The sequence below is a fragment of the Diaphorina citri genome, unplaced genomic scaffold, assembly GCF_000475195.1.
Source record: "Diaphorina citri unplaced genomic scaffold, Diaci psyllid genome assembly version 1.1 scaffold1673, whole genome shotgun sequence".
Lineage (NCBI taxonomy): Eukaryota > Metazoa > Arthropoda > Insecta > Hemiptera > Psyllidae > Diaphorina > Diaphorina citri.
This window is the reverse complement of record NW_007379099.1, coordinates 58,664-68,445: the sequence shown is the minus strand read 5'-3', so window position 1 is coordinate 68,445 and position 9,782 is coordinate 58,664. Positions and strand designations below refer to the sequence as shown.

The 9,782-nt window shown below is 37.6% G+C and overlaps 1 protein-coding gene across 1 annotated transcript in view; it reads left to right on the top strand.

Annotated features, from left to right (window-relative positions):
• The first annotated feature begins 262 nt into the window (after positions 1–262).
• The window catches only part of LOC103516818 (flocculation protein FLO11-like), a 36,345-nt gene continuing 26,825 nt past the window's right edge, over positions 263–9,782 (top strand). The window contains 1 exon segment of the mRNA XM_026829115.1: positions 263–465. The gene's annotated coding sequence lies outside the window, so the exon portion shown is untranslated.

The following is a 9,782-nucleotide window of genomic DNA, read 5'->3' as shown; positions in this document are numbered from 1 at the left end:
TGAAGAGAATTAGAAGACTTGAAGAAGTTACCAATGCATATTATGAGTCGATTTTTTTCAGTTCGGTCTTCCAGTCACAGTTCGACTCTTGAAGAAATCTTTTACCAGAAGTTCGAGGAACCGAAAATAAAGTCCCGTCCTAGAAAAAAACGGTAAATGATGGGCACGTATTTTTTAAAATTAAACTAATTTCGTGTTTATTTCTAACATCAAAGTGAAAAAATAAAGTGAGTTTTTTTAAACTTTCTTTAAACTTTAATCTTGAAAAAATCTAAAAACTTACCAAAGATCACCTAAAATTAAATTTAACGGTTAACCGTTTTATCAGTGGTAAAGTTCGCGGAAAAATGTCCTTGTGAAGATTTCGGTGTGGAAATAACCACTTCTTGGAGATAGTGGATTTTTCTCTCTGTTTAATTTTTTCTACAATTTTCTCGTCAACTTTGGGAGCTTTTGAAATCGTGGGTGAGTTGAAATTGATTTTTTTCCCGTTATTATTAGTCTAGGTATTATTTTTCAAATGTGTCAACATCAGAATGATACCTATCTGTGTTATTTTATAACCCGCGATCTTAGATATACCACCTATTCCTTATGAAACTAGGTATGAAATGGAATTTGTTGGTTGAAATCTTATTGGTATGTTGGAACTAAGATGGAAACTAGAAACTGGAATTTTGAATATGTAATATTTATATATAGATATCTACTAGATAATAAATATACCTATGATCTAAATCTAAAGGAGATTATAAACTAGGACGTTGTACCTATAAATATAACTAAAAACCAGAAATAGAAACCTACCCCATATCTAGATTTCTAATTCGAAAGTACCCAAAGAAGTACCGACTAATTTTATGTCTTTCCTTACCCCTATCTATCAGAAATCAGATCCCTTGAAATTTTAATAATGTAGAGGTACTTAAAACTTACCTAAGTTATACCTACTTGGTCATCAAGAAGATACCGAGATACGGAATCATCAAGTTCTTTAAACCAAAAATGTATCTAAAAATGTATCTTGTGGTTATACGAGAGACGATATAATTACGGATAAACCACAGCCATCATGTCGCTTGTCCATATACCTAAGATCCGTAGATCTTAAGGATAGATAATAAGGGTCTACATAATTACATTTGATTTCTATCTACATAGTGTTAGCCATGGATATTTGTGTAATGGATAGACTGAACTAGTGATTGTTATGATTATTTACTTTCCTTATTCCTTATGATATAAGAAGGAAAGTAATGTAATCGGCTGAAATTTTCGATGGTAAGTTTTTTCCTGTGTACTCTTACCTATGTACCTATAGTTAATCAAAATGAAGTCCATATTTTCGATGCTTGCAAGAATAGAGCGGTAAGATAGAGGAATTTACCAAGAGAGAGAGAGTTTGGGGTCATGGAAGACGGATTCAGGTGTCGAGTTTACAAAATGTTCGACCGATTGTAATCGGATACTCCTGACTTGGAACAAAATGTCCGATTTTGATGAAATTTGGCTAACATGTTCAACATATGAATACAAGTTTCTTATTAGTTTTGAGCCTTTCGAGGCTCCGTGCGGGGTCTCCTGGCTGAATGTGAATTGTACTGTTCATTGAACTATTAGGGTACAAATAATATAATATCGCGCTATCAAACTGTTTTGACTTGGCGGGGCAGAGCGCCACCGCGCTCCTTTATTATGTACCCATTCATAACTATGTGCCTGAAATATGTACATATTTACCTACCTACTTATACATATGTATATGTATATTTTCTTGTGCGGTATGAATGGGAACATAATGATTCATGTACGATGTACCTAACCTAGCCTAATATTCCTAACAGTCATTATTGTCCATAGTAATCATGAATAAGTGCATGAGTGTCCAAATCATTATCGTCATACAAAAGTACCTATCTATGTATTACCTACCTTTAGATATAAAATATTCGGTTGGTACCTACCTACTAGGTACTCTAAGGTACCCATTATTAGAGTGAAATCGGACCTATATGATTTTATGATTCAGACAAGCAGACTATTATAATCTGATAGGCAGGGAGCCAAAACTTTTCCCTGGTGTAAGAATTTTGGAGAGAGAGAGAGAGAGAGTTTCAGTTTGTTTTCTATTTCGAACTACTGCACATAGCACATCTAACATCAATATTGAAATCTCCTACTTACATATATTTACAGGGTGCCGAAAATTAACGTACCCAAGTTAAAGCGATGATTTCTTGAATTAAAAATAATGCGTCAATTTGGAGAGAGAGAGAGAGAGAGAGAGAGAGAGAGAGAGAGAGAGAGAGAGAGAGAGAGAGAGAGATAGAGAGAGAGAGATTCAGTTTGTTTTCTATTTCGAACTACTGCACATCCAACATCAATATTGAAATCTCCTACTTGTATTTACACGGTGCCGAAAATTAACGTACCCAAGTTAAAGCGATTATTTCTTGAACTAAAAAAAAATGCGTCAAATGAGACATTTATGAAATCTCGAAAGAACCCGAGAAAAAAAGAGTCGGAAAAAATGATGATCAGAACGAAGAAGACGAACCAAAAGAAAAATACATTACTTAATTACTTAACCAAAGGAAAAATACATTACTTGTTACAGTTTGTTACATCAATGTTATGTGAAGTTGTTTCGTCATTGTACTGTATCTACACAATCAGAATGTCATGTGTTACTTATATGTACCTACCATTGTACCTAATACATTCTTATTGTTATTATCTACATTACTTCATACAACATAAAAAAATAAGAAGTATTTCAACAATCAAAACAGAAAAATCATGATCTTGAAAAAATACAAAAGACTTGAAACAAGATGGAAGTTTAGTTGGAATCGTGACCCGTACCAATCTTCATGACATATTTGTGTTAAACAAAGTCAGTCGTTCATATAAACTTTTAATCCAATAGTATATAACTCTTTTAAAAAGCTCCTACATAAAAATACAATAAGTATTATATTTTTATTACCTACCTATTTAATAAAAATGAACATTTTTTTATTTTTTACTAATTATAATTTATTAATTTCAATATACATTTTACATTTAAATAAAGTCTTTATTAAGATACCTACCTATACCTAGCAATCTTTTTCAAAATGAACATTCATTGTTTGTTGTCATTACTTCGCCTTTACTTTGGGATTTCAATAAATCAGGCCAAATCTCTTCTAAAATTACTTAGGCCGTCCGGGATCTTACAAAGACCATAGCAGTTACAGTTCCCTCTGTCAAACCTCTTAAAAAAACATACCCCATCCCTTTATAACGATTCAGCTTGGTTTAACCACCTTGCTATATCAAGTCAAATTTGGCCCTAGTGACCCTACCAAGCTACGGAAGACACAGCCCGAAAATAAACCACGGAACCAAAATAAACCCAGCAAGGGCAAGGCAAGTGAAACCTCCTAGACACCCAACCCAGCCCAAGCCAAGACTATGAGTATGAAATATGGGTCAACACGTACTATAATACTCTACCCAGGTCGATAACTAAGGTGCTTCGGTACCAAATATTACGAAGAGGTATACCAGAATGCCATGTAAAATAACTGTATACGAGAGAGAGGCGATCAGGTCCGCCATTAAGAGAGGTGAAGGGCCAAGTTCCTGAAAGCAGAGGTGTATTTCCAGCCTAGTTGGCTCGGTTGGTAACGCGTCTACCTTGTGAGCGCTAGGCCGAGGGTACCATTCCCGCCCGGGGCGGATTTTATCCTGAAGTTGTTGCGGATGTTCGTTCTCCTGAAGAAGCGGATGTTCGTTCTCAGAACGCCTGGCTTTTTCCCATCCTGTCTTTCTTCTCTGTTCGATTTCGGGACGATAAGACCGGGTAGGTACAGTTCCCTCTATCAACCCAAAAAAAAAAAATCTTGAGTATGAGTACTTAATACAAGCGGGTCGTTTCTGAAAGGGAAACAAAACCATACTGTCGTCTATCGCCGTTGACTGATGTTTAACCAATCCAAAACCAGATTTCGGTACCCCCCATCTCCGCGCCTGACGCCACCAGTTTATTAGATGGGAGTTTGAAGAGAATTAGAAGACTTGAAGAAGTTACCAATGCATATTATGAGTCGATATGATCAATTTTTGATCGCTGAAATCTCCATAAGAAATACACAGAGTGCAGAGACTGCGGGAGAGAAATGTTCCGCTCTCGACCAACTTTTTGAGTTTCGTTTATGTTTTTAGTTTGATAAATACAAGTTCGGCCATGCCTTTTCCAGAAGTTTGGCCATGCCTCGGGATGAACTAGCGGGCTTCCGGAGCGAAGCGACGGAATTCAGCTAGTCTTATATTATAAGAACAAGATCCATTCACTCATTCACAGTTCACATTTCACATTTCACACACTGATCGCTCTATCTCGAGAACCACACCACCTAGAAAGCTGAAATTTGGTAGGAATATTCTTTTTATGGTCTAGGTGTGCAATAAGAAAGGATTTTGCGAAAATCTACACCGATCCTGAGATATGATCAATTTTTGATCGCTGAAATCTCCATAAGAAATACACAGAGTGCAGAGACTGCGGGATAGAAAACTTTTCCTCGCTCGCCTAATATTTGAGTTTCGTTTATGTTTTTAGTTTGATAACTACAAGTTCGGCCATGCCTTTTCCACAAGTTTGGCCATGCCTCGGGATGAACTAGCGGGATTCCGGAGCGAAGCGACGGAATTCAGCTAGTATAGATATAAGCACCTACCTTCCTCCCTAAATTACCTCGATAATTTTCGGATACAGAAAGAAAGTAAGTAGGTACCCCAATCATAATCATAAAATTCAGATAACCTCTTCACAATTTCACAGTATAGGTACCCAAAGCTAATAATTAGTGTGGAAGTGCCTCATTCTCTGTATTTCATTCTCTAATCAAATTGGTTTACACTTTTTATAGGACTTAAAGTTGGCACATACCTTATTGTTTGGTATTGGACATTTCGGGTCCGAATTCCAGACCCGTTTTCAGCAAATTGTCAATGTGTTATTCTAATAAAATTGGACCTCGCCGGAAATTGAACCCGGGACCTCCTGTGGACAAACCTAGTGTGATGCCCAGGAGATATACAGTGACATTAAATCCTTCCCAAAAAGTAGCTATTCTGATACACCCTGTATGTAAACTTCTCCAATGTAAGTATAGGCAGGTACTCGTATCTACTTTAGATTCGCCATTTGAATCGCATATTTGGCATTCCAAGCTAGCAGTAATTCTAGCGATATCGACTATTCGGAATCGATTAGTAAAAAAATGCAGCCGTTTTCTACTAGCATCGGACATCCGATAGACGTGTGGGTCTCATCTACCAATAGATATTCCTACATAAAACATGATATTTCTACATAAAACATGATATTCCTACATGTGATACTGAGAAGGTATTTGACTCCTGGGCATTTGGGCATAACTTCTGCCTCTATAGCGGCATATCACTCTCACTCGCAAAGTTTTTGGCCCAAGGGGGGAATCGAGTCAAAGTTATTTAACTTGAGAATGTTGGTTGTTTCAAGTTTCAAATCGTTGACTCCAGTGTACCTCAGTGGTTAAGTGCGGAAGACTTTGAATATGGAGGTTCCCATTATAGTGGGACAAATTCTTCGCTTGGATACCATGCCCCAAAGTTGGGCTTCGAACCTGCAACCTTTTGTATGCCAGACATTCGTCTGGCATACAAAAGGCTATTAAATTTGAACGTATAATTACCTACTTTCTTTGAATTGAGTTACTCAATCTTACAAACATTCCCTTTGTGACTCAACGACATTTTTTTTTTTTTTTTCTACTGGAATTCGCGAACTGCGGTCCTCACACTTACGGAATGTCTAAGCAACTGAACTGCACTATTAACACTCTTACTCTCAGTGGCACCAATTAAGTGCCTAGTGCCTACATTATCCGCTCTATTTTGGCAATATGCTACTCCCCAGCTCTAACTTTCTACTCAGTTTCTACTTACGAGTGGGCAATGAAGATATAGTTTATTAGTTCAAATGTAGCAGAGCCACCAGGGGCGTAAACAGACTAACCGGGCCCGGTGTTAATTTCAAAAATAGGCCCCTCTCAGAAAGCAAAAATAGGCCAATCCTCCTTTTTAATAAACACCAATCTAGTAGCGCGGTCAAACTTTCTTGACTTGGCGGGGCGGAGCGCTACCGCGCTCCTTAATATTACAGTCGTATTTTTCTTTCAGATTTTTCCCTCTTCTGAAAATCTTTTCTCCTCTTTTGGTATACTGTACCATAGGAAATCCAAGATGGCGCGCCATCGGAATCGTTTTCGTTTCTGAGAGGAGAATACTCGTACAACTTAGGTAATCATATTTTATTTTCCAATTTTATGTAATCTGCAAGCAATTATGAACGCAGAACATTTATTAATATGTCCTGGCCTTTCAAACAACGACAACTTGGTAGCAAAGTATTGGGATGCACGAGGGAAAATGACCCAATAGTCAACTCCGAGCATTTGAAAACAACAACAACAATAACATTTTCCAATTTTTGTCTTTTTAACCTGCTAGCTCCGGGCCTCCTGGGCCTAAGTCCAAATGGACCCCCTCTAATTGGCCCTGAGAGCCACTGTGTCACGTTTTGACACCTACTCATACTGTCACTAGGATAGTGGGACACTGTGAGACTAGAATACAAGTAGGTACAGTCACACTTCCACCTCTCATATTAATTGAGAAATTAGAAGCAGAACAATAAAATAAATACTTGCAGAAGGTGCAAATGACCGACCTACTATCCGAAGTGTTAAATCACTTTAAGGACAGGAAAAAAAGGACTGTAGACTTTCATAGTCCCAGAAGCACAGTGCCATTGGACTTCTAATTGAGAGGACTGCGGTTCGAATCTCAGCGACATAAAATAATTGAGTCAGGGGAGGGCCATTCGTAGGATCAAATTTAATAGAACAATTCCTTTTCAATTTTCTGAATAAAGATTTTTATACTGAACGGGAAATTGAAAAGAAAAACAAGAGCTTTGGCATCTCCATTTCAAAGTTGATTTGACATCTCCACTAATTCGAGAAATGTATTTGGCATCTCCACTAATTTCTTAGTACTTGGTCAAGGATATAATATACGAATTGGTTGCGGTTTGCTCAGACACATATTAAACTGGATCGAGTATACCTACCAACCAACCAACCAACCAGTGCTACCTTACATAAAATAACATACCTACCTTGTGTAAACATCAATATACCTACCTACCAGTATGTACCTTGTTAAATTCAATTAAAAAAAAAACCTTCCTTAATTAAAAAACAGTTATAACACGGATGCTGTAACCGATGTTTTCATAGAAATGCATCGTAAGGTTTTCACTTCTTCCTAATTTACTTCTCTGATGATTTCACGTCAGAATTTCATCATGGATGAGGATCTGGTTTTTTTAATTGAATTGGTAGGTAATTATTTAATTAAAGATTAGGTTGGTGTGTTTTTATTTGTTTGGATAATTAAGTTGGTTTCCATGTTATGTTTTCAGTTAATTGGGCATTGTTTATGTAGGTAGGTATACACTGTCTGAAGGTTTAGAGGTAGGTACCTACCAGATTGTCTGAAATTTCAGAGATACCTATACGTATATTGTTACTTAAGATTATTATGTGACCCGCTGGACGCAATGAAAGCCTTTCATTAAGGACTTCGATTTCATTCGCTTCTAAGTGAATGTTTGTGGTGTGGTCAAAATAACGTCACGCATGGTCTATCGCCGCTGGCCACCTAATTCTCTAACCCAAATATCATCCCACATCCCAACATTCTCAACCGATGACGATAATTCGTCTGATTATTAATCATCAAAAAAAATAATTAAAAAAAAAATGCTGAGAGTTCAAGATAGGTAGGTACTGATCTTATTGATCTGTGCGGGGGATTCCTCTGGTATTTTAGAGATCTAGAATTTATTCAAGTCAGTGAAAGTTTCTATTACTCATAGCTTCTAGCTGGTGTTATTCATTGTGTGCTCAGTGTTCTTATTTGACTAAACTCTCCTTCAGTGGGAATATACATGTGTGTGATTCATCTTGATTGAAACTAACACGGCTAATGTACGGACAGCGTTATTTCAAAAGTATTGAAATGTGTAAGGCTGACGCGGATATCTACTCTTAAAATGTTTAAGGCTGACGTCTACAATCTTACGCGACTGTAATATGAGCTTTCGGACCCAAGGGAAGTCACTTTTTGCTCAGATGATCGAACTAAAACGATTTTAACATTCTAATTAAGCTTGACCATTTTTACATTTTTCCGGTTCAATTTTTGGTAAGGTTGTTTCATATTTTAATGACCGCACACGGAAAGTAAGTAAGTATATTTTAATGTCTCACCACGTGATGTTGGACAGTCACTCATCTAGAAACCAACCAGACAAACTAAATTCAGCGATTCGTCGGGAATTAGTGCATTTCAAGTGCATTCTTTAGCCGTTAACGTTGGCTAAAAAACGACCCTATTTTTACTTTTCTTATCCTATTAGGTGTTATACAATGTAGGTATACGATATTAAGTAGGTACTTTACGTAGTTCCTAGATCTAGGATAGTAGGTTCCTATTATTCCGGGCCGATTTTTTTTTCTTCTTTTTTGTTACCTTTCTCCGAATCCGGGATCTGCATCTTGCGGAATCCCTCCAGGTCTTTGTCCTCTGCCTGTGTCTCCGACATGCACTTAGCGTAGATCTGTTGCACACGCTCTCTATTGTCCGCATCATCTGCCCTTATGCCGCCCATCAGGACGCATGCACACCCTAGCAACATGACCGCCTGCATTACTGACATGTTTTCAGAAATAACTGACTGAAATGGTCTCACAACACAACTGAAATGGGTTCCCTGAAATGGTCTCCGAAATCGGATACTACAACTGAACAGGTCTCTCAAATCACACACTACTACTGGAATGGTTTCAGAAATCACACTTTGGTCTACCGATCTACTGAAATGGTGTCACAAATCACACACTAAAAAATACTAATCTACTAAAAATACTGAAATGGTCTCAGTAATCACACTGTTTTACTGATGAAGGAAATGTTTTCACAGTTCCATCCGCACTGGAGGTAGAATGTGGGATGACACAGATTTCGCGTTCTGTCACTGAAAATTCACAATGGACTTTGGATTTTATACTCGGGAAAACGGAGCGTCCCTTTAACTCCGTCTGGATCTCATCAGGAATTTCAGACCAGTAGTTATGCCCGACACTCAAGCTTAGAAGATGTGGAAGCGAACTACACAGAAATTGAAAAAGGCTTTAGACCAAGATCTGTCAGACGGTCTAAAACTATGAAGAACCTATCACTCAAAAGACAGCGGCGCGGCGATGGAATGTTGTATGCACCAGTTCCAAATGGATCACTGAGTTAAAGTTACTAAGCGCGTTTTTAAGATTCGAATGGGCCAGCCTAGTTAGCTTAGTTGGTAGTGCGTCTGCCTTGTAAGCGCTAGGCCGCGGGTTCGATTCCCGCCCGGAGCGGATTTTATCCTCATGGGATAATGTTCGTTCTCGGAACGGCTGGCTTTCTCCTATCCTGTCTTCCTTCTCTCTTCGATTTCGGGACGATAAGACCATAGCAGTTACAGTTCCCTCTGTCAAACCTCTTAAAAAAAAAAAAACCTACGTCAATAGTTTGAAGAGACGCCCGGCATAAATCAACACGGAACAGAGTTTTGATGTTTTACTGATTTTTTTTTTTTTTTTTTTTTTTTTTTTTTTTTTTTATTTTATGTTAAAATTTTTTTT